We start from the raw sequence: 27,517 nt of genomic DNA, 5'->3' as shown, positions 1-27,517 counted from the left end.
AGACAGTACAGGACAGAAAAGATACTGTCTGCAATCACGCACAAAACCTAAAAAAAAATCCAACACTTCTGACATATAAAAAACCTGAGGCCACACAACCTCACCCCCGCTAGATCAGCACTCTGGTATAAACTGGAAGCAAAGCAAAAGATACTAGCATAACAGGGAACAGAACAAACTGACAAAAGCTATAACTTATGGAGCAGGGCCCAGCGCTGCCCCCAGCAGGGAGTACGCTGAACCCTAGCAACAAAGCAGAAAGCAAAAAAAAAGGCACAACCAGATTAGATGCAAAGGATTAGCAAAAGAATCTCTTAACTGAACCATGCAGCTCACGCAGGGGACAAAAGAACTCCAAATGCACAAGGAGGAAATCACCAGCAACCACCAAGAGCAGCCAGCTCAATTATATGCTCTCAGCCAGTAATCCCAGGCTTCCAATTATCATCGTCAGGTGCGGAACTTCCATCAAGCTGGTCAGCTCCACTACTCTCATTAACCACCAGAAGGAGCTTCGGCTCAGAAATCCAAACAAGGGAATTCACAACAGCTCCGCTCCTCTATCACAGGCACTAGCTCGCCACACACACAGCTCCGCTCCTCCATCAAAGGCACTAGCTCGCCACACACAGCTCCCTCTCCTCCATCACAGGCACTAGCTCTCAACACACAGCAAAGATCCTCCATCACAGGCACTAGCTCGCCACACACACAGCTCCCTCTCCTCCATCACAGGCACTAGCTCGCCACACACACAGCTCCCTCTCCTCCATCAAAGGCACTAGCTAGCCAGACACAGCTCCGCTCCTCCATCACAGGCACTAGCTCGCCACACACACAGCTCCCTCTCCTCCATCACAGGCACTAGCTCGCCACACACACAGCTCCCTCTCCTCCATCACAGGCACTAGCTCGCCACACACTCAGCTCCCTCTCCTCCATCACAGGCACTAGCTCGCCACACACACAGCTCCCCCTCCTCCATCACAGGCACTAGCTCGCCCCACACACACAGCTCCCTCTCCTCCATCACAGGCACTAGCTCGCCACACACACAGCTCCCTCTCCTCCATCACAGGCACTAGCTCGCCACACACACAGCTCCCTCTCCTCCATCACAGGCACATGCTCGCCACACACAGCTCCTCTCCTCCATCATAGGCACTAGCTCTCCACACACACTAGCTCACTACACACACAGCTCCTATCCTCCATCACAGGCACTAGCTCACTACACACACAACTCCCTCTCCTCCATCACAGGCACTAGCTCGCCACACACACACACACACACAGCTCCTCTCCTCCATCACAGGCACTAGCTCACCACACACACAGCCCCTCTCCTCCATCACAGGCACTAGCTCACTACACACACAGCTCCTCTCCTCCATCACAGGCACTAGCTCGCCACACACATAGCTCCGTTCCCCCATCACAGGCACTAGCACACTACACACACAGCTCCTCTCCTCCATCACAGGCACTAGCTCGCCACACACACAGCTCCCTCTCCTCCATCACAGGCACTAGCTCGCTACACACACAGCTCCTCTCCTCCATCACAGGCACTAGCTCGCCACACACACTGCTCCCTCTCCTCCATCACAGGCACTAGCCCACCACACACAGCTCCACTCCTCCATCACAGGCACTAGCTCGCCACACACAGCTCCCTCTCCTCCATCACAGGCACTAGCTCACTACACACACACAGCTCCTCTCCTCCATCACAGGCACTAGCTCGCCACACACACAGCTCCTCTCCTCCATCACAGGCACTAGCTCGCCACACACACAGCTCCTCTCCTCCATCACAGGCAATAGCTCGCCACACACAGTTCCGTTCCCCTACCACAGGCACTAGCTCACTACACACACAGCTCCTCTCCTCCACCACAGGCAATAGCTCGCCACACACACAGCTCCCTCTCCTCCATCACAGGCACTAGCTCACTACACACACAGCTCCTCTCCTCCATCACAGGCACTAGCTCGCCACACACAGAGCTCCTCTCCTCCATCACAGGCACTAGCTCGCCACACACAGCTCCACTCCTCCATCACAGGCACTAGCTCGCCACACACAGCTCCCTCTCCTCCATCACAGGCACTAGCTCGCCACACACACAGCTCCCTCTCCTCCATCACAGGCACTAGCTCGCCACACACACAGCTCCCTCTCCTCCATCACAGGCAATAGCTCGCCACACACAAAGCTCCCTCTCCTCCATCACAGGCACTAGCTCACTACACACACAGCTCCTCTCCTCCATCACAGGCACTAGCTCGCCACACATACTGCTCCTCTCCTCCATCACAGGCACTAGCTCAGAGCTCTCCGCACACAGCTCCTCTCCTCCATCACAGGCATTAGCTCGCCACACACACAGCTCCTCTCCTCCATCACAGGCACTAGCTCACTACACACACAGCTCCGCTCCTCCATCACGGGCACTAGCTCACTACACACACAGCTCCTCTCCTCCATCACAGGCAATAGCTCACTACACACACAGCTCCGCTCCTCCATCACAGGCACTAGCTCACTACACACACAGCTCCTCTCCTCCATCACAGGCACTAGCTCACTACACACACAGCTCCTCTCCTCCATCACAGGCACTAGCTCGCCACACACAGCTCCGCTCCTCCATCACAGGCAATAGCTCACTACACACACAGCTCCGCTCCTCCATCACAGGCACTAGCTCACTACACACAGCTCCGCTCCTCCATCACAGGCACTAGCTCACTACACACACAGCTCCCTCTCCTCCATCACAGGCACTAGCTCACTACACACACAGCTCCTCTCCTCCATCACAGGCAATAGCTCGCCACACACACAGCTCCCTCTCCTCCATCACAGGCACTAGCTCACTACACACACAGCTCCTCTCCTCCATCACAGGCACTAGCTCGCCAAACACACAGCTCCTCTCCTCCATCACAGGCACTAGCTCGCCACACACAGCTCCACTCCTCCATCACAGGCACTAGCTCGCCACACACAGCTCCCTCTCTTCCATCACAGGCACTAGCTCGCCACACACACAGCTCCTCTCCTCCATCACAGGCAATAGCTCGCCACACACACAGCTCCCTCTCCTCCATCACAGGCACTAGCTCACTACACACACAGCTCCTCTCCTCCATCACAGGCACTAGCTCACCACACACACTGCTCCTCTCCTCCATCACAGGCACAAGCTCAGAGCTCTCCACGCACAGCTCCTCTCCTCCATCACAGGCATTAGCTCGCCACACACACAGCTCCTCTCCTCCATCACAGGCACTAGCTCACTACACACACAGCTCCGCTCCTCCATCACGGGCACTAGCTCACTACACACACAGCTCCTCTCCTCCATCACAGGCAATAGCTCACTACACACACAGCTCCGCTCCTCCATCACAGGCACTAGCTCACTACACACACAGCTCCTCTCCTCCATCACAGGCACTAGCTCACTACACACACAGCTCCTCTCCTCCATCACAGGCACTAGCTCACTACACACACAGCTCCTCTCCTCCATCACAGGCACTAGCTCGCCACACACACAGCTCCGCTCCTCCATCACAGGCAATAGCTCACTACACACACAGCTCCGCTCCTCCATCACAGGCACTAGCTCACTACACACAGCTCCGCTCCTCCATCACAGGCACTAGCTCACTACACACACAGCTCCCTCTCTTCCATCACAGGCACTAGCTCACTACACACACAGCTCCCTCTCCTCCATCACAGGCACTAGCTCGCCACACACACAGCTCCGCTCCTCCATCACAGGCAATAGCTCACTACACACACAGCTCCGCTCCTCCATCACAGGCACTAGCTCACTACACACAGCTCCCTCTCCTCCATCACAGGCACTAGCTCACTACACACACAGCTCCTCTCCTCCATCACAGGCACTAGCTCGCCACACACACAGCTCCAGCTCCTCCATCACAGGCACTAGCTCACTACACACAGCTCCCTCTCCTCCATCACAGGCACTAGCTCACTACACACACAGCTCCTCTCCTCCATCACAGGCACTAGCTCGCCACACACACAGCTCCCGCTCCTCCATCACAGGCAATAGCTCACTACACACACAGCTCAGCTCCTCCATCACAGGCACTAGCTCACTACACACAGCTCCCTCTCCTCCATCACAGGCACTAGCTCACTACACACACAGCTCCGCTCCTCCATCACAGGCACTAGCTCACTACACACAGCTCCCTCTCCTCCATCACAGTCACTAGCTCACTACACACACAGCTCCTCTCCTCCATCACAGGCACTAGCTCGCCACACACACAGCTCCGCTCCTCCATCACAGGCAATAGCTCACTACACACACAGCTCCGCTCCTCCATCACAGGCACTAGCTCACTACACACAGCTCCGCTCCTCCATCACAGGCACTAGCTCACTACACACAGCTCCTCTCCTCCATCACAGGCACTAGCTCGCCACACACACTGCTCCGCTCCTCCATCACAGGCAATAGCTCACTACACACACAGCTCCGCTCCTCCATCACAGGCACTAGCTCACTACACACAGCTCCGCTCCTCCATCACAGGCACTAGCTCACTACACACAGCTCCTCTCCTCCATCACAGGCACTAGCTCGCCACACACACAGCTCCGCTCCTCCATCACGGGCACTAGCTCACTACACACACAGCTCCTCTCCTCCATCACAGGCAATAGCTCACTACACACACAGCTCCACTCCTCCATCACAGGCACTAGCTCACTACACACACAACTCCTCTCCTCCATCACAGGCACTAGCTTACTACACACCCAGCTCCTCTCCTCCATCACAGGCACTAGCTCGCCACACACACAGCTCCGCTCCTCCATCACAGGCAATAGCTCACTACACACACAGCTCCACTCCTCCATCACAGGCACTATCTCACTACACACAGCTCCGCTCCTCCATCACAGGCACTAGCTCACTACACACACAGCTCCCTCTCCTTCATCACAGGCACTAGCTCACTACACACACAGCTCCCTCTCCTCCATCACAGGCACTAGCTCGCCACACACACAGCTCCCGCTCCTCCATCACAGGCACTAGCTCACTACACACAGCTCCCTCTCCTCCATCACAGGCACTAGCTCACTACACACACAGCTCCGCTCCTTCATCACGGGCACTAGCTCGCCACACACAGCTCCTCTCCTCCATCACAAGCACTAGCTCGCCACACACACTGCTCCCTCTCCTCCATCACAGGCACTAGCCCGCCACAAACAGCTCCTCTCCTCCATCACAGGCACTAGCTCGCCACACACAGCTCCTCTCCTCCATCACAGGCACTAGCTCGCCACACACACAGCTCCTCTCCTCCATCACAGGCACTAGCTCTCCACACACAGCTCCTCTCCTCCATCACAGGCACTAGCTCACTACACACACAGCTCCTCTCCTCCATCACAGGCACTAGCTCGCCACACACACTGCTCCTCTCCTCCATCACAGGCACTAGCTCAGAGCTCTCCGCACACAGCTCCTCTCCTCCATCACAGGCATTAGCTCGCCACACACACAGCTCCTCTCCTCCATCACAGGCACTAGCTCACTACACACACAGCTCCGCTCCTCCATCACGGGCACTAGCTCGCCACACACAGCTCCTCTCCTCCATCACAGGCACTAGCTCGCCACACACACTGCTCCCTCTCCTCCATCACAGGCACTAGCCCGCCACACACAGCTCTTCTCCTCCATCACAGGCACTAGCTCGCCACACACAGCTCCTCTCCTCCATCACAGGCACTAGCTCGCCACACACACAGCTCCTCTCCTCCATCACAGGCACTAGCTCTCCACACACAGCTCCTCTCCTCCATCACAGGCACTAGCTCACTACACACACAGCTCCTCTCCTCCATCACAGGCACTAGCTCAGTACACACACAGCTCCGCTCCTCCATCACAGGCACTAACTCACTACACACACAGCTCCGCTCCTCCATCACAGGCACTAGCTCACTACACACACAGCTCCTCTCCTCCATCACAGGCACTAGCTCGCCACACACATAGCTCCTCTCCTCCATCAGAGGCACTAGCTCACTACACACACAGCTCCGCTCCTCCATCACAGGCACTAGCTCACTACACACACAGCTCCTCTCCTCCATCACAGGCACTAGCTCTCCACACACACAGCTCCGCTCCTCCATCACAGGCACTAGCTCACTACACACACAGCTCCTCTCCTCCATCACAGGCACTAGCTCGCCACACACACAGCTCCCGCTCCTCCATCACAGGCACTAGCTCGCCACACACACAAAGCTCCGCTCCTCCATCACAAGCACTAGCTCACTACACACACAGCTCCTCTCCTCCATCACAGGCACTAGCTCTCCACACACAGCTCCTCTCCTCCATCACAGGCATTAGCTCGCCACACACACAGCTCCTCTCCTCCATTACAGGCACTAGCTCTCCACACACAGCTCCTCTCCTCCATCACAGGCATTAGCTCTCCACACACAGCTCCTCTCCTCCATCACAGGCATTAGCTCGCCACACACACAGCTCCTCTCCTCCATCACAGGCACTAGCTCTCCACACTCAGCTCCTCTCCTCCATCACAGGCATTAGCTCTCCACACACAGCTCCTCTCCTCCATCACAGGCATTAGCTCGCCACACACACAGCTCCTCTCCTCCATCACAGGCAATAGCTCACTACACACAGCTCCGCTCCTCCATCACAGGCACTAACTCACTACACACACAGCTCCGCTCCTCCATCACAGGCACTAACTCACTACACACACAGCTCCGCTCCTCCATCACAGGCACTAGCTCACTACACACACAGCTCCGCTCCTCCATCACAGGCACTAGCTCGCCACACACACAGCTCCGCTCCTCCATCACAGGCACTAGCTCGCCACGCACACAGCTCCGCTCCTCCATCACAGGCACTAACTCACTACACACAGCTCCGCTCCTCCATCACAGGCACTAGCTCACTACACACTGTCGGGATCCCTCAGATATCTCTTTCATCTGAAGGACCGATGTTCTTAGGTGTGAGGCACCATATGTCTCTAATCGATTGCTCCGTCGAAAAGAATAACACAGACATAAGCTGTATGATACGACTCGGGATGCCTGCCAAGACGCCTCTGGCTTATCAGTTAGGCTTCCGTCTTTTATAGTAAAGAATTTAAACATTTACAGACATGCGCAGTACAAATGATTTCACAACTTGTTTTCTACAAAGAAAGTCACTTAGGCGAAAAAGCAGAGGTATTTGACCTTGGTTCACAAGGGAGATGTCTGAGACATCTCCTCGAAGAACAGATAAGGTTTTAAACAAGAGAATGCAACATAGACAGAACTCAATTTAACTCCTTCAGTTCCTATCATTCCCCCCTTTGACATCTTCATTTTCCACAATCTGGAACACTGGATCCTGCAACAACAGCGGATAGTGGCTCGTTCACCAGGTACTATCCCAGGCCGACGGGTTGCCCAAGGGAGACAGGTCTTCTACCTTCTCCATCCCCCAGATACTGAAGCCACGTCCATCATTGCAAGAGTACGCTCCTTCATGCCAGAAATGAGATGTCAATCTAGGACTCAAAGGAATAATAGTTAAATTCTTGTTGTTTACAGTCAAACTTCCTTATCTATTTCTACATCTTTTCTTGCATACAGAGATACACCAAAAAACAAGTTTCAATAGCACATATATTACGAAGATACAAACAACAATACGTAATAGACTTAGTATAATCCCAGTTATCCAGCCTCCAATACCCTTAAACCAATTAGCTGGATTAAGAAAGGAGAATGTATCTGACCACCAACTATCCTTAGTACGATCATTGTCTTTATCGTACTGATCTCTAAGTTTTTGAACATCCTCTATTTTCAATTTTAACTTTATAATGCTGTTGGGATCTATATAATGACAGCAAGCTGGTCCGATGACTTGACACATACCTCCTTGCGCTGCAGTTAAATAATCTAATACTATGGTATGCTGATTAGTGGCTATGATGAGCTGATTTTGGACAGCAACGGTGGTGTTCAATATATCCAATATATCCCATATTTGGTCATCTAAGTAATCTGTAGCCCTGTCTAATTTATCCCACATTTGAGTAATCATAGGATAAATAAAAATAGAACTGACAATTTTATTAGCCACACTCATCTGCACTATATGTGGTCTCCCAGAGAGGCGAGGTGTATTGTCAGCAGCTCTTTTGTACAACGTGTGTTTAGGTATGCTCTGAGTATTCAACTGGTCATTCGGAATAACAAAGGTAGCTGGAGTCAAATGACCCAGAGTACAAGCACCTTTTACCCCTACTGGCAACCATTTATATGCATTGTCTCCACATATCCAGTACATGTCACTAGGTAGGTCCCATAGGGCTGAATGTTGTAATACCAGTCTATGAACTAAATCTATGAACGCAGATACATTCTGAAGCATACACCAATTTGGAAGTTGTCCTAAAGGGCTACAATACCCTACATCGGGATTTCCACAGGTGGGAGTTCCTTTCTCATATCCAGATGACTCGTTGCAAGGTATATTACCTGAAATATTAAAACAAGTTTCATTATTGCCCTGGGGAAATAAATTGGAATACTCCCAGGACGTGTTATGCAACCTTCTTTCTAGCAGTATTGGTTTGAAGGCATCAGTAGAGTGGGAAGTTACATTAAAACTAACTTGTAGGCCATACATTGGAATTTGCCCCAGGTAGGTTAATCGAGTTCTATTCCTGGGTACCCAAGCCCCCCCTTTATATGCCAGATATTGAAGGTATGTATTACTTCCTGAAAGATTACCCTGCCACCAAGGGTATCCTACCCATCCCACAATAGGTATTCCAACAGTTGTGTTCCATAACTTCACATTATTTGTGGCATTATTAGCAAGTATATCAGAACAACTGGTCCAGGCAAATAATTCCTCGGGTGGCATAGGAATAACATGGAACGGAATACTAGTGGCTGATACTGGTGAATGTGTGCAGATCCAGCAAATGATTTGACCAATCATTCAGTAATTTTTCATGATGTTGTATAAACTTATTATTCAAGGACATTGGAGAATTTAGATTGTCCCACGCAGCTACCATTATTACAGATAATGCAACAAAACCAAACCAAAACATTATGCACTTTTATGCTTTGTTAATTCCTGTGGCTAGTTTGCAATGCGATGCGTGGATCCAGGTTGGTCGTCCTTCCAACTTAACAGAAGTAGGCGTTGTTAGGAGTACTTGGTAAGGTCCTTGATATCGGGGTTCAAGGGTCTTTCTGGAGTGTTTCTTGACATATACGTAATCACCAGGTTGTAGACAGTGATTTCCTTCCACACTATCTGGATCTGGAATGGAAGAGAAAACTAGAGAATGCTTTTGAGTTAAATGCTTTTGCAACTGGATTACATAACTTGTCAAATTATCCACATTGAGTGTTAAGACCTGTGGGTAGTACAACCCTGTGTTTGGTGGTCTTCCAAACAGTATCTCGAAGGGTGACAGTTTAGTTTTCCCCGTGGGTGTGTACCTTACTGAGAATAATGCTAATGGGAGACACTCTGGCCATGGTTTATGGGTTTGTTCCATGGTTTTCTGTATTTTCAATTTTAGTGTCCCGTTCATTCTCTCTACCTTCCCTGAACTCTGTGGGTGGTAGGGTGTATGAAATGCTTGTTCTACACCTATCATTTGCATTACATTTTGCATTACCTCAGCAGTAAAGTGTGTACCTCTGTCTGATTCAATTGTTTCAGGGACACCGAATCGTGGTACTAGTTCCATCACCAGTTTCTTTGCAGTGGCTCGAGCTGTAGCCGTTTTCACCGGGTAGGCCTCTGGCCATCCAGAGAAGAGATCTACACATATTAGGATATTTGCATACACTCCTACCTTGGTAGCTGTATGTCGTCAATCTGCCGTCTCTGAAACGGGTAGAGAGGCCTAGGTGTCGCTTTCTTAGGGACTTTTACTGTTTTACCTGGGTTGTGCTGTGCACAGATGAGGCATGATTGTACAAGTTTCGCGGCTGCGCAACTGAAGCCAGGAGCGATCCAGAAGGCATCTACCATGGCACACATGTGACTTTTTGAGGTGTGATTGGGGCCATGTGCTGCTTGCGCCATGATTGGGAACAGGGACTTTGGTGGGCACATTTTATCCTTATTCTCCCATACTCCATTTGAGTTCAGCTCAGCTCCCAGTCTCCCCCGGTGTACCTTCTCTGTTTGGGCAGCCTTTTGCTGGAGGGATTTCAGGACATCTAGACCCAATGTGGCTGGAATACGCTGACTCCCCGCCACCGTCCACTGCTCTCTCTAGGCCGCCTTGTGCTATTTTAGCAGCCTCGTTCGCCCTTCTATTGCCCTCTACCTCCACGGAGTCACCTTTGTGTGTGCTTTTACCTTGACAATGCCAACCTGGACTGGTAACATCAATGCCTCCATCAATTGTTTCACCAGCTCTGCATTTTTAATGGGCTTCGAATCTGTGAAAATATTAGCGACTTTACCTGCAGCGGCTCTACACGCCTCAGTGAGTGCCTTCAACTCTGCCTCCTGCGCCGACATGTGAGGAGAGAGTGGTTCCGCTCGGATTACCTCATGTGAGGATACTACTGCATATCCAGTGTAGAATCGTCCATCCTGGTGGTATCTGGGGCCATCTACAAAAAAGAAACTCAAAGTCTGCATTAGGAACAGGTTTTTCATGAATGTGTGCAAACCCAACAGTCTCCTGACTCATCAGTTCTATGCAGACATGTTCATGCGTCATGTCAAAGTATCCTTCCTCACTTGCCAATACGGTCACCAATTCCCCCTTTTCTGAATCCACAGGCAGGAGGGTGGCTGGATTCAGAACGTTACATCTTTTGAGGAGTGACATACTCAGGAATTAGTAGAGCACACTCAAGTCGGAGCTGTCTGGCCATAGACAGATGTTTTGGTTGAACTTGTAGGAGTATGGCATGGATGTCATGTGGGGAATAGATTGTCAAAAGAAACGTCAGTGTCATCTCACATGCCTTCCCTATTACGTCTCCACTTTTTTCCTTGTGCTCCAGCATACATGACAGGTCGTTTTATTGTCCTTGTTTGCTCAATTTCTTTAGCTACCTTAAGGAGGTCTTTCGGATCTACATGTCTCCATTCAGGTCTGGCTGTCTGTACTGCGTCTCGTAAGTCTTTGTTCATACCGTCAATGAATGCATTCACCAGTATTCTAACATCAAGTGGGTTTATGCAAATGTACCCCATGTCTGCCCATTTCAGCTGTAACCATCCAAGGTATATCTCTACTCTCTCTCCTCTTTGCTGTGTCACATTAGTCAGGAGTACAGACTGCTCTGATTGTTCCACTGCAGCCCATTGTCTTAGTGACTCACAGTACGTCTCCCCAGATCGTGCAGATTTATCATCCATGCCCCAAGCCTGATTCTTTGTCACATCTGTGTGTCTTAATTATATGATCTAGTGCGTCACCTGCCTTTAAACTCACCAACCTCTCTAGGTCTGCCCAGGTACACTTATATGTCTGCTGTACTTCCTTTATGTGTCTGTAAAACGGGAATGGTTGGTCTTCAGGGGCAGGCAGCTGCTTCAGCAAAGCTAGCTGGTCAGAGGGGCTCCAGGGATAATACACCTGTATCTTTCTTATTCTAGTCACACTTCTAGGTCCTGATGGGGTTGGCCGTCTGATGTCTACTGTCAGCTTACTCCTCAAGGGCCAATGTCCCCACTACCCACTACCCACACTATTATGTCAGCTTCTTATGATCTAGTCTGGATAGGATTTAGTGCAATTCTCTTAGGTCAGTAGCACAGGTCACACAAGTAGCTATTCAGTCTGGATTTGTCTGAGTCTGACCACAGTGTTTACAAGTCCATCTGTTTTGTCTGGGTCTCTGGTTACACTTTGTCAATCAAACATTCATAATACACCTTCCATACTGCTGCACATTCTCAAGCATCATTTATTCACTTGCTATTTTCTTCCCTTGTCTGTGCCCTTTTGTACATCCAAACATTCACACTCTGGTATTTTTGCCTTTTTCAATATTTGTCCCACTTGTTTTACTGCTTCCTTCCTTCTCTGTCTCTTGTAATTTGACACAATTTGCTATACAAATCAATCACACAACTAGAAGCAGGTTCAAACACATTAATGACCAAGCAATCACTTACAATTCCCTTCTAAATTAGGCACCATATCTTACTTTTAACTTCCAATCTTCAATTAAGTACTGTTGCTTTAAAATGCACAAATCTTTCAGCGCGTACCTTACGGATAGAATTACAGAGAATTTTGAGCACAGCTCACACTCAGCAGAGATAAGAGCGAAGGGAGAAGAAAAACTGCGCAGCAGTATCATTCCCCCCTCCCATCAGAATGCAGCGTCGTCCTTCACAGAATTCTGTAGTTCTTTAGACTTATCAAAATCAATTTCTACAAAGAAACTCAAAATCACGGGATTTCACTGTAAGGGCAGATAACTGTATAATGAGATTAACCATGCCTTGCCCTTTTTCTGGCCAAATGCATTCAGGAAACTTTACAATGTAATGCCACATATAACACGAACTATATCATTACTCAATTCATTCAGTCTCAGATGTAGATTTGAAATATCTATAACGCATCTGTCCGGGATTCCACCACAACTAGAAAGGTCACAAATCTCTTGACACAAAAACGATGTGTGATGATTCATTCATACGTGCTCATTCACTGATTTTTTTTTATACTCAATTACTCATCTCTCATCTTATTCAGAGGTTCTCATAGACATATATACAAGGATTCACACAGCCTGCCTATCTTGCACTTTGGATTTGATTAATACTTTTTCCAGGTTCTTTGCTGCACTACTTCCATATCTACCCTCAATTATATCACATAACCGATTTCCTTCTTCAGGTGTCTTTCCCTGACTGTTCCCCATTTTATCTTTTATTCTTATCCTGTTTCTCTTGTTGTCTTCCTGTTAGTCCCCTGCCTTAGGTGGTGTATTGGGTAAGCTCAAGACTAGGCTCTACTATACCTCGTTACCTTCTTCCTAAGGTGCTAACAGGCTAAATGGAGTGTCTGTTCCTCGGTGTACTACGTGTTTCGTGTACTTATATGCTATGTAGCATCCGAACAGAAATACTCCCACAACACACAGGATTGTAAACAAAGTGTCCATCTATCAGGGTTCTTCAGTCATATCCTGTCACAGGCTCATTTCACGGTCCTGTGCTCATTCGGTCACACTCTTATCTGTCACAAGGTTTATTCGTAAAGGGTGTTGATTTAAGCTTAGGCGGTGACCTCCCCGAAAGGACGCTGTCACATGACCCAGTTAGGCAATATCACCACTCTTTGAACGAATACCTACTGTGCAGCTTATTTGTCTACTTTTCACAGTCCTTCAAATCAAGGCAGTCACTCAACAACCTCCTCTATTTCTAGTGCGGAATCGTCTATTGTGAAAAACTTGTCCGTCCGGGCTGCGCAGTATGAACTGTTCACCCAGCCTTATATTCCGTAATGTCAGACCTCTCCCATTTTGATTTGCATCAGCTCTTTTTCTAAAAATAGCTGTGCACAGACAGAACCTACAGTAACCTCTCATTCGAGCAGAAATTACATATGCGTGTCACACCCGATTTCCTCAGAGTTCTTATATGGACCTGATTTTACGGCCCCCTCCTCTACTAGATTCCCCTTTATACGGACCTTAGTTATAATGATAGATTATGAAGAGCAGAGAAGAGAAAAATTGATCTCTTACCTGGCCAGGTGTTTAGGTCTGCTGTTCACAATTTCATCAGTAACTGGAGTGGTCTGTAGATCGGGTAGTCTTGGAGAGGTGCCTATATCAGGTCCCTGTTTCGGGCGCCAGGAAACTGTCGGGATCCCTCAGATATCTCTTTCATCTGAAGGACCGATGTTCTTAGGTGTGAGGCACCATATGTCTCTAATCGATTGCTCCGTCGAGAAGAATAACACAGACATAAGCTGTATGATACGACTCGGGATGCCTGCCAAGACGCCTCTGGCTTATCAGTTAGGCTTCCGTCTTTTATAGTAAAGAATTTAAACATTTACAGACATGCGCAGTACAAATGATTTCACAACTTGTTTTCTACAAAGAGAGTCACTTAGGCGAAAAAGCAGAGGTATTTGACCTTGGTTCACAAGGGAGATGTCTGAGACATCTCCTCGAAGAACAGATAAGGTTTTAAACAAGAGAATGCAACATAGACAGAACTCAATTTAACTCCTTCAGTTCCTATCAACACACAGCTCCTCTCCTCCATCACAGGCACTAGCTCGCCACACACAGCTCCTCTCCTCCATCACAGGCACTAACTCACTACACACAGCTCCCTCTCCTCCATCACAGGCACTAGCTCGCCACACACACAGCTCCCTCTCCTCCATCACAGGCAATAGCTCGCCACACACACAGCTCCCTCTCCTCCATCACAGGCACTAGCTCACTACACACACAGTTCCTCTCCTCCATCACAGGCACTAGCTCGCCACACACACAGCTCCTCTCCTCCATCACAGGCACTAGCTCGCCACACACAGCTCCTCTCCTCCATCACAGGCACTAGCTCGCCACACACAGCTCCCGCTCCTCCATCACAGGCACTAGCTGTCCACACACATAGCTCCTCTCCTCCATCACAGGCACTAGCTGTCCACACACATAGCTCCTCTCCTCCATCACAGGCACTAGCTCACTACACACACAGCTCCTCTCCTCCATCACAGGCAATAGCTCACTACACACACAGCTCCGCTCCTCCATCACAGGCACTATCTCACTACACAAACAGCTCCTCTCCTCCATCAGAGGCACTAGCTCACTACACACACAGCTCCTCTCCTCCATCACAGGCACTAGCTCGCCACACACACAGCTCCGCTCCTCCATCACAGGCAATAGCTCACTACACACACAGCTCCGCTCCACCATCACAGGCACTAGCTCACTACACACAGCTCCGCTCCTCCATCACAGGCACTAGCTCACTACACACACAGCTCCCTCTCCTCCATCACAGGCACTAGCTCACTACACACACAGCTCCCTCTCCTCCATCACAGGCACTAGCTCGCCACACACACAGCTCCGCTCCTCCATCACAGGCAATAGCTCACTACACACACAGCTCCGCTCCTCCATCACAGGCACTAGCTCACTACACACAGCTCCCTCTCCTCCATCACAGGCACTAGCTCACTACACACACAGCTCCGCTCCTCCATCACAGGCACTAGCTCACTACACACAGCTCCCTCTCCTCCATCACAGGCACTAGCTCACTACACACACAGCTCCTCTCCTCCATCACAGGCACTAGCTCGCCACACACACAGCTCCGCTCCTCCATCACAGGCAATAGCTCACTACACACACAGCTCCGCTCCTCCATCACAGGCACTAGCTCACTACACACAGCTCCCTCTCCTCCATCACAGGCACTAGCTCACTACACACACAGCTCCGCTCCTCCATCACAGACACTAGCTCACTACAAACAGCTCCCTCTCCTCCATCACAGGCACTAGCTCACTACACACACAGCTCCTCTCCTCCATCACAGGCACTAGCTCGCCACACACACAGCTCCGCTCCTCCATCACAGGCAATAGCTCACTACACACACAGCTCCGCTCCTCCATCACAGGCACTAGCTCACTACACACAGCTCCGCTCCTCCATCACAGGCACTAGCTCACTACACACAGCTCCTCTCCTCCATCACAGGCACTAGCTCGCCACACACACTGCTCCGCTCCTCCATCACAGGCAATAGCTCGCTACACACACAGCTCCGCTCCTCCATCACAGGCACTAGCTCACTACACACAGCTCCGCTCCTCCATCACAGGCACTAGCTCACTACACACACAGCTCCTCTCCTCCATCACAGGCACTAGCTCGCCACACACACAGCTCCGCTCCTCCATCACAGGCACTAGCTCACTACACACACAGCTCCTCTCCTCCATCACAGGCACTAGCTCACTACACACACAGCTCCTCTCCTCCATCACAGGCACTAGCTCACTACACACACAGCTCTTCTCCTCCATCACAGGCACTAGCTCACTACACACACAGCTCCGCTCCTCCATCACAGGCACTAGCTCGCCACACACACAGCTCCGCTCCTCCATCACAGGCACTAGCTCACTACACACAGCTCCGCTCCTCCATCTCAGGCACTAGCTCACTACACACACAGCTCCCTCTCCTCCATCACAGGCACTAGCTCACTACACACACAGCTCCACTCCACCATCACAGGCACTAGCTCACTACACACAGCTCCACTCCTCCATCACAGGCACTAGCTCACTACACACACAGCTCCCTCTCCTCCATCACAGGCACTAGCTCACTACACACACAGCTCCCTCTCCTCCATCACAGGCACTAGCTCGCCACACACACAGCTCCTCTCCTCCATCACAGGCACTAGCTCACTACACACACAGCTCCGCTCCTCCATCACAGGCACTAGCTCACTACACACAGCTCCCTCTCCTCCATCACAGGCACTAGCTCACTACACACACAGCTCCTCTCCTCCATCACAGGCACTAGCTCACTACACACACAGCTCCTCTCCTCCATCACAGGCACTAGCTCACTACACACACAGCTCCTCTCCTCCATCACAGGCACTAGCTCACTACACACAGCTCCTCTCCTCCATCACAGGCACTAGCTCACTACACACACAGCTCCTCTCCTCCATCACAGGCACTAGCTCACTACACACACAGCTCCGCTCCTCCATCACAGGCACTAGCTCACTACACACAGCTCCGCTCCTCCATCACAGGCACTAGCTCACTACACACAGCTCCGCTCCTCCATCACAGGCACTAGCTCACTAGACACAGCTCTGCAGAACATACGGTGACGGGATCCTCCCGGTTTTCCTTTTAAGACGAGCGCATAAACAAACCCCGTCACGTGATTTAACTATCCCCGCCCCTTTGCGTTTAGCGTTTCACAGGAGCTGTGACGCAATCGCGTCCCGTGTCTACGGCAGGCCACTGGTGACCAAGATCATCGTGGGCGAACGCGCAGCGATTATTCAGAAGCGGTGAGTGCAGTTTTCGGCCTGGGTCGGGAGCTATCGCCAGGCAGCAGGATGGTACCGGGCGCCATTGCCGGGAGTGTGAGCGCCTCAGTACAGGAGGGAGGCTTGTGCTGACTGCGCGCCGGACCGCTGCCTGCTGAGGGCTTTTTGGGCCTCTACGCCGCCGTCGTTTTGTCCTGTACGGATAGTGTGATGCTTCTGATTGGACGAGGAGATGATCGGCATTCACGCCCATTTACCGTCACCTCAGCCCACTGTGCACCGGGTCTGTGGCAGTGGCCGCCTGTCACCCTGGTGCTGAGACGCGCGTGTCCCAGCTGGGCTGTGTGTGAGCGGTCAGCCAGGCGCACGGTGCGGGGCGGCTACCATATGGGCAGCCTGCTGTAGCAGGGCACGGGTGTGTATGGGATCTCCTCATAGACCTGCCGGACTGATGGTGTGAGCACTGTGTGTGTGTGCACCAATGCAGAATACGTGTGTGTATAATATATATATGACCAAGGTATACAGCACAAAGCCCAGTGGACCTGACGGATTGCCCCCACTCCATGAAGGATTGTGGCGTGTATATATCTGTGTGGCGGCCTGATTGTATGTACAGCTCCAATGAGCCTGTGGGGGTGCGTGTATATTTTGGGTGCCAGCGTGACTGTATCCATGCAGAGGAACCTTGTGTAATGCCATATACACCTATACACTACGTGTGTGCTAGCTTGATGGTAAGTACCAGGAGCGGCATACTCGCACGTAGAACATTCTTCCCAGGTTTATAATCACTTACATGCCCCCCACCATCAGTGCAATCACATTCACAGGTCATCAGTAGTGTTCTAATCAGAGGCCCACTAATACCAATCACATAGGGTGGCTCATTGCTGGGGTCCTCAGCGCTGGGGTCCTGGGTTCAAATCCCACCCAGGACAACATCTGCAAGGAGTTTGTATGTTCTCCCTGTGTTTGCGTGGGTTTCCTCCGGGTTCTCCGGTTTCCTCCCACATTCCATAGACATGCTGATAGGGAATGCAGATTGTGAGCCCCATCGGGGACAGTGCCGATTATGTCTGTGGAATTAATGGCACTATATAAATGAGTAAAAATAATATCTAGAGAGTCTCACAGTATAATCGGATTCACAGCCCCCCCCACCTGCAGTGTAAGCATGTGCCACAAGCCCCCAAATAGAATAGTCACTGTGTGTATGCCACCCCTCGGCAGCAGTTACCTGCCTACATCGCCTGTTTATTACTTACAGTGGCGCTGACAGTGACTGTCTCCCCTCTGGTGGGCCAGAAGATATGCCTAGTTAGTGGAATACCAGTCATATTCTTGATATCTTGACTGTAGAGCATTTTCTAGAGTTGTTTCCAAACTTTGGCACTGAAGTAATTTTTTTTTTTTTTAATCGGGAGCGGATATATAGCGATCCCATGTAATATTGTTAACTGCGTTGTCTGATCACACTATATTGATGACCTATCCATCTTATAGGTTATCATTATCAGATCACAGCCCCCTATGATCATCTGTTATAAGTTTCGGTAGTGGCCAGATGTCAACAAGGAGAAAAAAAAGTTGTAGCTGTCTGTGGAGCGCAGAGATAGGGGATAATTATAGGGACAGCAATCTGGTTAACAAACCTTTATTAATCCTTCAATCTCCACAACACATGATGTAAACACTTGGAACAGAGCTGCACTTTGCAGCACCATTTAATGCTGGGTAATGCAGAACACCTTGGTACAAGCTAAATCGAGCTCTAAGAATATGAGCTGTTCTGCAGTACCTGGCAGGGGCTGCTACACACTGAATACAGCTGCCTAGCGAAGCTCTAATGTGTTTTACATCTGATCACCAGCAGAGTTTACAGTGGCATGTATAAGTTTGGCCCCCCTGGCCAAAATGACTGCGATAGCGAACAATTAAGCAAGTTGAAATGATCTCTAAAAGGCCTAAAGTTAAAGATAACATATTTTCTTTGTATTTTAGGCAAAATATGTTGTGATTTTAAAAAATGGAAAATGAGCCAATGCAATAGTTTGGGCACCCTTGGAGATTTGTGTGATCAGAAAACTTTGACCAAGTTTTCAGACCTTAATTAACCTGATAAGGTTATGGCTTGTTCACTTTCATCACTAGCAAAAGCAAGGTGATATAAAAACCCAGCCTCTTCTTACTTTGTGCCAAAGAAATAGCAGCCATGGGTTCTTCGAAACTTCTGCCTAGCCCTCTGAAAATGGTGGAGGCCCACAATGCAAAAGAAGATGGCAAAGCGGTTTCAAGTTGCCCTTTCTTCACTTCAAAATGTAATTAAGAAATGGCAGTTAACAGGAACAGTGGAGGTCAAGATAAGGTCTGGAAGACCAAGCAAAATTTCAGTGAGAGCTGCTCATAGGATTGCTGGAGAGGCAAATCAGAACCCCTGCTTGACTGAAAAAGACCTTCAGAAAGATTTAGCAGACTCTGGAGTTGTGGTACATCGTTCTACAGTTTGGAGACACCTGCACAAATATGGCATTTGTGGAAGTGTCATCAGAAGAAAACCACTCCTGTGTTTTCACCATAAAATTCAGCATCAGAGGTATGCAAAAGAACATCTAAACAAGCTTGATGCATTTTGGAAACAAGTCCTGTGGACCAGTGAGGTGAACTAGAACTCTTTAGTCACAATGATCAAAGGTATGTGTGGAGGAAAAAGGGCACAGAAATTAAGTAAAAGAGCATCTCACCAACCAGTAAGCATGGGGGTGGATCATTCATGCTTTGGGGTTGTGTTTCAGCAAATGGCACGGAACATTTCATGGGTAGAGGGAAGAATGGATTTAATGAAATTTCAACAAATTCTTAATGCAAACAAAACACCATCTGTAAAATAGCTGAAATCGAAAAGAGGATGACTTCTACAAATAGATAATGATCGTAAACATACGTTAAAATTCACAATAGACTACCTCAATAGGCGCAAGCTGAAGTTTTTACAATGGCCCTCACAGTCCCCAGACCTGAACATCATTGAAAATCTGTGGCTAGACCTCAAAATAGCAGCGCATGCAAGATGATCCATCAGTCTCACAGAACTGGAAGAATGGATGAAAATTCGTCAAAAAAAATTGAAAGATTATTAGGTGGCTAAAAAAGGATTTACAAGTGGATACGACTAGGTACTAACCATGCAGGGTGTCAAAACTTTTGCATTGGCCCATTTTTCCTTTTTTTAATTTGCAAAATGTAAAAAATGAAAAAAATAAAAATATATGCTGTATTTATTTATTTTGCCTAAAACACAAAGTAAAGTTTCATCTTTAACTTTACGCCTTTTACAGACCATTTCGTCTTGGAAAACACTGGCGATTGTCTAAACGCTGTGTCTAAGTAACATCATGTCCTCACTATATCTGAAACTGAACCTGTCAAAGACTGAACTCCTTGTGTTTCCTCCCGCTACTAATGTGCCTATACCCGACTGCCATTTGTGTGTGTTCCACTATTACTCCCCAGCAACATGCCCGCTGTCTTGGGGTCATACTTGACTCCGAGCTTTCCTTTGCCCCCCACATTCGATCACTGGCTCGCTCTTGTTATCTGCACCTCAAAAACATTTCTAGAATTCGACCTTTTCTTACTTTTGACTCTGCAAAAGCTCTTATTGTTTCTCATATTCATTCTCATCTGGACTATTGTAACTCTCTTCTAATCGGTCTCCCTCTTACCAAACTCTCCCCTCTCCAATCTGTCTTGAATGCTGCTGCCAGGATCATATTCCTCACCAATCGTTACACCGATGCCTCTAACTTGTGCCAGTCATTACACTGGCTACCCATCCACTCCAGAATCCAGTACAAACTTATTACCCTCACCCACAAAGCTCTCCATGGCTCAGCACCACCCTACATCTCCCGTGTTTCAGTATACCACCCTACCCGCGCCCTCCGCTCTGCTGATGACCTGAGGTTAGCATCCTCAATAATCAGAACCTCCCACTCCCGTCTCCAAGACTTTACACGTGCTGCGCCAATTCTTTGGAATGCACTTCCCAGGTCAATACGATTAATCCCCAATCCCCACAATTTTAAGCGTGCCCTGAAAACGCATTTATTCAGACTGGCCTATCGCCTCAACACATTAACCTAATCTATCCCTGTGTGGCACAGCCAAAAGTTTTACCATAACCAGGTACCCGCATCATGTTCCCACATGCTTTATGTATCTATTAGCCCTCTGTGTCTGTACTGTTACACACTTAACATTATGGCTGGTCCATACAATTAGGGCAACTGTTACCACCCACCTTTCGTGTCTCCCTTTTTCCTCATAGACTGTAAGCTTGCGAGCAGGGCCCTCATTCCTCTTGGTATCTGTTATGATCTATGTGATTATTGTTATGCTGTAATGTCTATTGTCTGTACAAGTCTCCTCTGAAATGTAAAGTGCTGCGGAATATGTTGGCGCTATAGAAATAAAATTTATTATTATTCAACTTGCCTAACTGTTCATAATAACTGTAATTTTCACCAGGGGTGCCCAAACTTTTCCATGCCACTGTATAACATCTGACTGGTAGGGGGTACAGGGTGTTGACCCATGATCTATCTGATGTCGATGATCTCTCCAGTCACCTGCTGTGACATACATCAAAAGGCTTAAGGGCATCATACCTGATAAGATTAAAGGGAACTTGGCAGCTGCATCAGACCCTGGCTGTATGATTTCAGCCATATATATTTAACTTTGAAATCCTAAGGCGTTTCAGGGAAAAACATAGTTTAATGGCCGCTGGTGACTGAGCTGCATGGGAGTCTAGTTGGACAGGTGGATCCCCAGCGGCTTCTCCCTTCCCATTGTCCTGGAGTGACTGTTCTCTCCTTATGTGTCTGTGTAGGGAGCGACCTGTCATTCACTGGAAATGGGCAGGGAGATGCCGCTGGCGACCCGCTTGTCTGAATAGTATTTCATGTAGCTCGGTCCCTGGATACTATTACGCTATGTTTGTGCCTGATACATTCTGCCTGTGGATCGGGCAGCATGTATCCGCTGTCAGGTTCACTTTCAGGTTAGCTGAACCTGCCCAATATCGGTGGCATCCGCTTACTATCTAATGTTTTTGGCGGCCTCCTGGCTATCCCTTATCAGTTGTCATCGGGATACTGAAGAACTGAGCACTCTTGAAGTTTTTGCTACCTCATCTGAGAGCAGCAAAAAGTAGGTGGCAACAGAGACCCTGATTCCAGCAATGTGTCAATCATTGGGCCGCTTGCTGCAGTCTTGATAAAATCACTACTTCATGTGCTGAAGATCTACTAGTTCTGAGCTTCTCGCTGTAGTTTTGATAATCTCCTGCTGATAAAACATTACGTTATCACATTGCTCACAAGGGAGACACTTAGAGGCCGTAAGTGTAGAGCAATGTTTCACTCCACAGAATTTTTAGTATTTGAAAGAGATCCATGTGCATGTAAAAAGTTTGGGGTGTGAAATCCTGCTGACGGACTCACTTTAAAGAAAAAATAAAATTCTCCAGATAGAGCGTCCGTCTTGTCCATGGGCTGTGTCTAGAAATAAAGCTGATATGAAGACATCAATGTGGTAAGAGCGCATCTATTGCTCTGCTTGCAGCTGTTCAGAGATTTACTTTCCATAACCACATAGGAAACTGCTCGGAGATTACTGTGACATACCTCTTGTGAGGTCGCTCTGCAGGGTAGGGGGAGGAGGTGAGCTGTGTCCATCCTCTCTGGTAACTGATTTGACCCTTTATTACCTGATTGTAATGAAAGCACACCTGAAAAGTCATCTGTACACAACAAGTGGCTCATTGGGCAGTTTGGATAAAATATGGATAGTAGAATGGATTTTTTTTCCCTTATTTTCTAGGCTTGAATTAAGTGTTGTCGTTCTGTGACTGCTGAATCATGACAGCTTGCTATGTGCACATTGACACTGTTCCCTGGTATTACATGTACATGATTTGCATACTTCCAGTCACCTACCTTTGGCTTCTTTCACTTTAAAGGGAACCTGTCACCAGTTTTGGCCGATATAAGATACGGCCACTGCCTCTCAGGGCTTATCTACAGTATTCTATAATGCTGTAGATAAGCCCCCGATCTGACCTGAAAGAGAAGAAAAATAAGCTTTATTATACTCACCCGGGGGGGCAGTCCGATGAGTGTCGCAGGTCCGGGTCCGGCGTCTCCCATATAATTAGAATCACCGCTCTCCTGCTTGCATCACAGGCTCCCTGGCATCGCGCTCCTGCGCAGGCATACTTCTCTGCTCTGAGGGCAGAGCAAAGCGCTGCAGTGCTCAGGTGCTGGGAAAGGTGAGAGAGGCATAGCACCTGCGCACTGCAGTACTTGGCTCTGCCCTCCACAGGGCAGAGAAGTATGCCTGCGCAGGAGCACGATGCCGGGGAGCGATGAAAAATCAGGAGGGCCGCAGCACAAGAAGATGGGAGGCGCCGTACTTGCGACACCCATCGGACCAGAATGTCCCCCCAGGTGAGAATAATAAAACTTATTTTTCTTATCTTTTAGGTCGGACCAGCAGGCTTATCTACAGCATTATAGAATGCTGTCGATAAGCCTTGAAAGGCAGCGGCTGCACCTTATAGCAGCCAAAACTGCTGACAGGTTCCCTTTAAACCCTTTCTGACATCTGACGTGCTATCCCGTCCACGGTACCCGGGCCCCTATGACCGGGGACGGTATAGTACGTCATCGCGATCAGCGGCGCCCCTGGAGGGGGGAGCGCTGCTGATCGCGGCCGAGTGTCAGCTGATTATCACAGCTGACACCCGGCACTATGTGACAGGGGCAGTCATGGACCGCCCCTGGCACCTTAATTCCTGGCACACTGCGATCAAACATGATCACAGTGTACCAGGGGATTAGGGAAGCATCGGTAGGGAGGTGGCTCCCTCCGTGCTTCCCTGAGCCCCCCCGAGCAGCGTGATGTGCTGCGCTGCTTGGAGGGTCTCCTTCCCTGCTGGTCTCCGGATCCAATATGGCGGTGGGGACCTTCAGGGGCCTGTAAGGAGGTGGCTACCTCAGTGCCTGCTGAAAGCAGGCACGAGGAAGCCTATGCAGCGCCTGTCAGATCGCTGATCTGACACAGCGCTGTGTGAAGTGTCAGATCAGCGATCTGACACTTCACAGTAATGTCCGCCCCCTGGGACAAAGTAATAAAGTAAAAGAAAAAAAAAATGTAAAAATAATTTATAAAAAAAGCACTAAATAAATTAAAAAAAAAAATAATAATCCCTAATTCATTTTTTGGAAATAAAAACAATAAAAGTACACATATTTAGTGTCGCCGAGTCCGTAACGACCCGCCATATAAAACTGTCCCACTAGTTAACCCCTTTAGTGAACCCCATAAAAAACAAAGCAAAAAACAATGCTTTATCATACCGCTGAACAAAAAGACGGATATAAATAACCATGGTACCGCTGAAAACGTCATCTTGTCCCGCAAAAAACGAGCTGCCTCACAAGCATCATCAGCGAAAAAATAAAAAAGTTATAGCTCGCAGAATAAAGCGATGCAAAAATAAATTTTTTTATGTAAGATTGTTTTCATTGGATAAAACTGCCAAAACATAAAAAAAAGACATAAATGAGGTATCGCTGTAATCGTACTGACCCGAAGAATAAAGCCGCGTTATCAATTTTACCACACGCGGAACGGTATAAACGCACCCCCCCAAAAGAAATTCATGAAACGCTGGTTTTTGTTGATTCTGCGTCCCAAAAATCGGAATAAAAAGAGTCACGTGCCCGAAAATGGTACCAATAAAAATGTCAACTCGTCCCGCAAAAAGTAAGACCTCACATGCTGGGCTGTGGAGTCGGAGTCGGTGCTCATTTTGGTGGAGTCGGAGTTGGAGTCAGTATAAAATGGACCGACTCCGACTCCTAAAATATATAATAAATTGGGTACAGTAGTTCAATGCAGAATGTGCTGAATATTTTTTCATAGGAATTTGGGAAAGTTATGAAATGTCCTATAAATGACTGTTCTATTCCTGATCTAAGGCTACATTCACACACTGCGTTTTTCCTGCGTTTTTTGAGGCTATGTTTTTCAGTTGCAAAAGCAGATCAGCTTTTTAAAAAACCGCATCACCTGAAAGGTTTTCGAGCTCAAAGATAATGTTTTCAATAGCAAAAGCAGTTCTATCTATATATCCATTTATCCATATCTGTATCCATATCATATCTGTACCAAAAAGAATGAAAGCCGGATAGCACACAGACTAACACTCCTTTTTTTTTTTTTTTTTAATCACCAGTCAGGGACACCTCATAGCTGCCCAAAAGGACGCCCAGGACAGGCATTGCTCGCCTTCAGTAACACATCAACATCAATTGATAGTTGGAATAAATAGACTGCATTCATCACCACATCTTCTTAAGGTGCAGGCTTTATTTTCAAGTGTAGGGGTGTGCAGTATGAGGTTCAGCAGCTGAGGTGTGCAGTATGAGGTTCTGCCCCCCCTAGGTTTGATCCTGGCTACGCCCATAGTGTGAATGTAGCCTGAGGATCTAGGCTTTGTCTTAGCTGAGATAAGTCATAGTGTGTGTGTGTGTGTGTGTGTGTATATGTATATATACACAGTACAGACCAAAAGTTTGGACACACCTCATTCAAAGAGTTTTCTTTATTTTCATGACTATGAAAATTGTAGATTCACTCTGAAGGTATCAAGACTGTGAATTAACACATGTGGAATTATATAATTAGCAAAAAAGTGTGAAACAACTGAAAATATGTCTTATATTCTAGGTTCTTCAAAGTAGCCACCTTTTGCTTTGATTATTGCTTTGCACACTCTTGGCATTCTCTTGATGAGCTTCAAGAGGTAGTCACCGGAAATGGTTTTCACTTCACAGGTGTGCCCTGTCAGGTTTAATAAGTGGGGTTTTTTGCCTTATAAATGGGGTTGGGACCATCAGTTGTGTTGTGCTGAAGTCTGGTAGATACACAGGTGATAGTCCTACTGAATAGACTGTTAGCTGCTTTTTTTCTTGCCATAATACAAATTCTAAGCAAAGAAAAACAAGTGGCCATCATTACTTTAAGAAATGAAGGTCACTCAGTTCGAAAAATTGGGAAAACTTTGAAAGTGTCCCCAAGTGCAGTGGCAAAAACCATCAAGTGCTACAAAGAAACTGGCTCTCATGAAGACCGCCCCAGGAAAGGAAGACCAAGAGTCACCTCTGCTGCGGAGGATAAGTTCATCCTAGTCACCAGCCTCAGAAATCGCAGGTTAACAGCAGCTCAGATTAGAGACCAGGTCAATGCCACACAGAGTTCTAGCAGCAGACACATCTATACAACAATTGTTAAGAGGAGACTTTGTGCAGCAGGCCTTCATGGTAAAATAGCTGCTAGGAAACCACTGCTAAGGACAGGCAACAAGCAGAAGAGACTTGTTTGGGCTAAAGAACACAAGGAATGGACATTAGACCAGTGGAAATCTGTGCTTTGGTCTGATGAGTCCAAATTTGAGATCTTTGGTTCCAACCACCGTGTCTTTGTGCGACGCAGAAAAGGTGAACGGATGGACTCTACATGCATGGTTCCCACCGTGAAGCATGGAGGAGGAGGTGTGATAGGGTGGGGGTGCTTTGCTGGTGACACTGCTGGGGTTTTATTCAAAATTGAAGGCATACTGAACCAGCATGGCTACCACAGCATTTTGCAGCGGCATGCTATTACATCCGGTTTGTGTTTAGTTGGACCATCATTTATTTTTCAACAGAACAATGAACCCAAACACACCTCCAGGCTGTGTAAGGGCTGTTTGACCAAGAAGGAGATTGATGGGGTGCTACACCAGATGACCTGGCCTCCACAGTCACCAGACCTGAACCCAATCGAGATGGTTTGGGGTGAGCTGGACCGCAGAGAGAAGGCAAAAGGGCCAACAAGTGCTAAGCATCTCTGGAAACTCCTTCAAGACTGTTGGAAGACCATTTCCGGTGACCACCTCTTGAAGCTCATCAAGAGAATGCCAAGAGTGTGCAAAGCAGTAATCAAAGCAAATGGTGGCTACTTTGAAGAAACTAGAATATAAGACATGTTTTCATTTGTTTCACACTTTTTTGTTAATTACCGTATTTTTCGGACTATAAGACGCACCGGACCATAAGACGTACCCCAATTTTCAGCAGGAAAATAGGGGAAAAAAAATAATGTGTCAAATGGGGGTCCGTCTTACAGTCCGAATTCAGCTTACCTGGGAAGGGATCCGGCATAGGTGGAGAAGTAGTCACAGGGGTCATTCAGTGGTCCAGGCTCGTGCGGTGGCGGCTCTGTGCTAGGGCAGGTTGGTTGTGCTGGGGCAGGTGCGCTGG

At 48.5% G+C, this 27,517-nt stretch overlaps 1 protein-coding gene across 2 annotated transcripts in view; it reads left to right on the top strand.

Moving 5' to 3' along the window:
• Positions 1 to 17,054: 17,054 nt before the first annotated feature.
• Positions 17,055 to 27,517, top strand: part of ZNF407 (zinc finger protein 407) — a 740,003-nt gene continuing 729,540 nt past the window's right edge. Inside the window, exon 1 of one of the 2 annotated variants that reach the window (XM_073566596.1) lies at positions 17,055 to 17,165. The gene's annotated coding sequence lies outside the window, so the exon portion shown is untranslated. Of the gene's footprint in view, positions 17,166 to 17,401; positions 17,560 to 27,517 lie in introns of those variants that run through there. The other variant, XM_073566602.1, reaches the window with a different exon arrangement.

This window comes from Dendrobates tinctorius, unplaced genomic scaffold, assembly GCF_039654945.1.
Source record: "Dendrobates tinctorius isolate UK_male_01 unplaced genomic scaffold, ASM3965494v1 ptg000004l, whole genome shotgun sequence".
In the NCBI taxonomy this organism is placed as follows: Eukaryota; Metazoa; Chordata; class Amphibia; order Anura; family Dendrobatidae; genus Dendrobates; species Dendrobates tinctorius.
The sequence above is the reverse complement of the archived record's forward strand: the minus strand, read 5'-3'. Positions and strand labels throughout refer to the sequence as shown.